The following is a 5514-nucleotide window of genomic DNA, read 5'->3' on the forward strand; positions in this document are numbered from 1 at the left end:
GAAATAATCAGACAGGATTTTAGATTTGACAAACATCTTAATACACACATCATTCAGAAAGAAGAAAGAAATAAAAGATTTTCTTTAAAACAAACAATCAAAAGAAGCCACCCAACGTGGTATAGCTTTCCTGGAAGAAAATTTGTAGAAGAGAACCAATCCTCCAACAAGCTTCCAAATAAAATTATTTTCCTAAATTCCCTGACCTGTTTCCTGTGTATCTAAAATAAAGACCTATTCCCCTATTTAAACTAAAATTCTAGGTTCAATAGCTTTTTCTCAAAAACCTAAATTTAGAATAAAAGTAATTTTATTTTATTTTCTAATTTTATAACAAAAGATAAGCTAACATGCAATAATTAAAAATCATTATTCTTTCTTTTCTTTTCTCGTGCAAATTAATTATTTTTCTAAATAAAAAATTAACCAATACTTTAATTCTAATTAATTCTTTTATTCATTTATTTATTTATCCTTTAATTTATTTAAAATTCTAGGAAACAATAAATATAATTAATCTAATTTATTTTTCCACTAAAATTTCAATAGAATATATTTCTAATATCATGCAGCTTGCAACTTAATTTAATTTTTTCTTTTAATTAACTAAATTTATAATCTCAATGCATAAAATACATAATTCACAAGAATACCAACCATGAGATAAATCCATAAATTTAATTAATTAATTAAATCCGCTAAGCACACACAATTGAACAAACCTCAAGCAAATACTCATAAAAAGATCAAACGACAAAATACGAAGGTCGAACTAACTGACTGGACGACCAACTGACGACACTCACACAAGTGTAACTGAGTAAAATAGGGTCAACTACTATCTCCTCCACTTCCATCGGAAAATATAAGGCACGCTCAGACCTGTGAAGCCAGGTGGAGACGATACCCCATACCTACCCGGTACTTGTACCTGCAATATCCTACATCACCGAACCACACATGCATATATACAATATAGAAAACACAACATACACACCGATGAAGGAGAATCGTGACGTTCCCTGTCTCACCGAAATGAGTGAAGGAAAATCGTCCCCTTGCATCCAATACACTCTCAGACACACAACATATAATTACACATTGCATAGATAAAGTAAAATGTCAGTACATAGCAATAATCCATAAAATGCCATAAATCATAAGTACTGAAATACTACAAATAAATTATGCATCTCATATCCAGATAAAGCATGAAATAATGTCATAAAAATCTGAATAACACATCATGGTAATGTATCCACTGAAAACAAACAATAATAAAGTATGAGTCTAAAGAGTTCAAATGAGTAGGAGTACTACATGTGTGGTGAAAACTTGGAGATTAATTTCTAAATGGTTGCTTAAGGCAGTGGGTCAAGAGCAACTACACTTCTAGGAGATTGTTGGATGCACTGATGGTGAAGGTTTGTTGTAAGTGATTTTTCATGTATCTTGTTCAAAGATAGCGAGTCTCTTTAGCAAGTCCTTTGTATCTTTCTCTAAGGTAGTGAACCTTAGCTAAAAGTCCTCTTTGAGGGTAGTGAACTTCCTTAGGTAGTGAACCCTAAAATAAGTATTGTAATACTTGTTCATATGGTGTAAGCTAGCTCTCACCATGGTTTTTCCCTTCTTGGGTTTTCCACATAAAATTTGGTGTTTTATTGTACATGTGTGTTCATTTCTTTATCATTCATTGATATTGATTAGATTAAGGTGTTTGAAATTTGAATGCGCTATCAGTTTTAAGATTTGTTCATGGTTGATTCACCCCCCTCTCAAGGTTGGGGTGTGTTAAAAAATTGGCATTAGAAGCAAGTTTCTTCGAGGAAGATTAACCTCTTGAGGAAATATTTGAGATGACACAAGATGGTTCACATAAGGCACCTTTGATGGAACAAACTACACCTTTTGAAAGTTAGAATGGAAGGTTATTTGACCTCATTAAGGTTTGGAGTTTGGAATTCAACCAGAGATGGTTATACATTTCCCCCTATAGACACCTAAAATTGAATTTTGATTAAATAAATATTTATTATTTATTTAATTCTATTATCCTAATATCTTCTATTAATTAAATAAATATGTTTATTTATCTAATTAATTCATTAAACTCTTCCACTATTAATTGAATAAATATTTAAATTTATTTAATTAATTCACTAATCCTCTTCTTTCTAATTTAAATAAATATATATTTATTTTATTAAATCCCTCCTTTCCAATAACACATGACAAGCACACATAGGCATTATATCACACAACACTTCATCTTTATAAGAAATAATATGAAACTAATCAAACACTACTCATTTGCAGTCATCTGATGTACTTCTTATAACCGTGAAACTTTGTATGGACTAGGGTGCCTACACCTTTTTAAATCTAGCTTTTCTACCATCTCCTTTGAAACTAAGTTATCTGTACCACCACTATCTACTATAACTTTGCAATACTTACCTCTTTCCTTGCACATAGTTCGAAAGAGACTCCTTGTTTGGGATGGTTCCTCCTCATCCACCTTCAAATTCATCAACACTCTCCTCATTATAGAGTTTCACCTTCTTCAAGGTCTTCACCTTTCCGAGATGCATCACTCTCTTCATCCTCTAATGCCGAGTGGTTTCTTCCTGCACTCTTCTTGCTAACTTCTTGTATATAAGGACACTCATAAGCACAATCTCCACACTAGTAACATTTGCCTCAAAACCCTCTGTTGCTACTACCATGTCCTCTTGTTGGTACCTCTTTCTCTTTTGTGTTTTGGCCCAATTCCTTGCTCCATTTGGGCTTGTATTTTTCTTCAATATGCTTTCTTTTGTTGTTGTTTGCTTGTTCCTTCTTTGCTACAAATCTTCCTCGATTTTTGGAGTTGTTTATTTATCTTCTCACTAGCTTTTCCTCGGCCTTTAATGCATATTGATATGCTTCTTCCACGGTGTTAATATGAAACATACTCATTTTGTTTTAAATATTGAATCATAAACCATTCACATACATGGCTACCTTTTCCCTATCAATCTCATGTATTCCCAATCGAATGGCTAGCTTGTAGAACTCCTTTATATATTCCTTTACACTCATCTTTCTACTTTAGATTTTGCAGCTTCTTAAATAACTCCTTTTCGTAATCTCCAGGAATGAATTTTCTCTTCAACCTGGTCAACAATTGATTCACCTTGTTGTCCTAGGGTCTCCAATCATTACTCATTCTCTTTACAACTCTTTCCACCATAATGTAGCATGCCCCTTCAATTTTGTTTGGGGTATCTTAACCCTCTGCAGGTCTCTAATTTCCTCCATTTCAAAATATTCTTCCATCTCCATTATCCAATCAATCAACTCATCTAGATTTAATACTCTAGAAAAGATTTCTACACCCATTTTGTTGCTCTTTGCAATTCTTGAAAGAGCCTTCAAAAATTTGTCTTCACTAGCTTCTTTTGGTTTTTCTTCTCTTTCGTGTTCTTCCACTTCACTTTCTTCTTTACTCACAAAATTTATTGCATTTCTAGTAGCTAATCTCACCTTGCTCCTTATATCATCTCATATCTTGAAACCAATCCAACACCTCCTCTATTTTGGGCATTCCTCTTCGAGGCAACATCTTTATTTCAATTTCTTTTTGCAGCTTCAAGCTCTTGTTGCCGAAGACTTCTCTATCTCATCTGCAACAGCCCACACGAGCTTCCTCACACCCACTTCACACTTGCCACAGGTCTTGGTGTATCCTCTACACTATGAAGACCTCTTGCTTTGATACCAATTGATGCAAGAGAAATAATTGAGTCTTGCGAGACTGAGTAGTTATGCGGCAATTGAAATTACACCAATCAATTTGAAATACAAAATTGACAAGATGCAAACATTTTATTAATCAAACTTGGAAGAAATTTTTTTTTTTGGTCGGTAAAGGCAAAGCCAAATTTTGTATTAATTTGAGTAAATACATATGATTACCACTGCATTTCAAAATATTCAAAAAACCTCTACTCTTAAGAGCACAGAGGTACCTTCAAAATCAGATCCTTTTAGCTTAGGGTTTAGCCATTTCCTAAACCATTTAAGGTTTAAAAGTCTAGAAACCATAACATAAGCATAAGTGCTAATAATATCCAAATTCATCAACCTAAATTCAGAGTTTTTGAACTGAAATTAAAGACTAATAAAAATTTACAAGGATGACTGCATATTTGATAAACAAAAGGGGTATCCATAGAAAGCCTAGCTTGAGGAAGGAATGTCCAGTTGAGGATGTTGGTTTCTTGGGCGGCCTCGACCTCTGCTTGCTGAAGAGCCCCGACCACGACCCCTGCCCCTGCGACCACTGTTGGAGCTTCCTCTGCACCTCTGTTCAGGCTTAGGTTCTCTTTCTTCCGCAAGCATAGGCAGGAAGCCATTCATTCTTGCAAAAGGAACAAAATTTCCTCTTGCCCTTTAGCCTCTAGATTTTCCCCTAAAAAACACCATTTGAGGTAGCTCAGCCTTGCACTAGCAAACTTTCTGTGCCTATTCAATTCTTTATCCTTCAAGTCCAGCAGGAATGGGTAATATTTGATGAGAGCACCATGAGCGTTAAAAAGGATTCTGTCGCTAGGTCTGGGCGCACCAGAGTCGTGATTGGCCTTATTCAGAACTTCTTGGAGCTCTAGAAGGATTTCAACTAGGAAGAGTTCCCTGGTAAGGTTCCAGATTAGTTGCTTGGAAAGCTTCTGATCCAGCAGTGACGCCACAAATCTGGACGAAATGGAGGTGTTGTCTCTTGGGTATTCATCTCTACTCAGATGAGAGCTCCTCAGAATCAATTTGACTGCTAAAAGAACCAGAGGGTTTGAGTGAATAAGGAGACGCTTGAGTCTTAGGTCTGTGATCTTTCTGAAGGAAACTTGACAGGTTGAAGCACCAAAAGAGATGGGAATGTCTGCACCAAAGCAAGAAACGGGCATGGGATAAACACTCATGATGAAGCCGAAAGGGGGTTCAGAAGACATGGCAGTCGAAGGCAAGGACTAGCAAGAGGTGCGCCAAATAGCAACCAGTTGAGCCAAAAGGAAATGAGAAGCGATAAATGGTCTTCTTTAGGAAGGCAGGCACACAACTCAACGAGCAATGATGGGAAAACGAGAGCAATTAAACCTCACACGAAGGTGGTGGAGAATAAATGCTCAGATCAAACCAAATCCATTGAAAAGCAGAGGGAAAGATTAGCCTGCGGATAGCTCATGCAAGGACAAAGAGGCAGCTCTCACCAGCTGGACTTTAGTTGGTCCCATATTAATGTTGCCGGTTAGTCTAGTCGGCTTTACCGGACCCACCATGCATCCCAAGATTAGATGAGTGGTTAGTTTGAAAAGAAAAGTGATTGTTGGTGTTAACCGCCAAAAGAAGGGTAAGAAAGGAATTTTGAATTTTTGAATTTAATTTATGCATTCCTCCATTCTACTGGCACGCGGAGACTCAAACCTTGTCTGATCAGTCAAATTAGCTAGGTCGATCTAAATTAGCAAAAGGCTAAAA

This window comes from Cryptomeria japonica, chromosome 2 (assembly GCF_030272615.1).
Source record: "Cryptomeria japonica chromosome 2, Sugi_1.0, whole genome shotgun sequence".
NCBI classification, from domain to species: domain Eukaryota; kingdom Viridiplantae; phylum Streptophyta; class Pinopsida; order Cupressales; family Cupressaceae; genus Cryptomeria; species Cryptomeria japonica.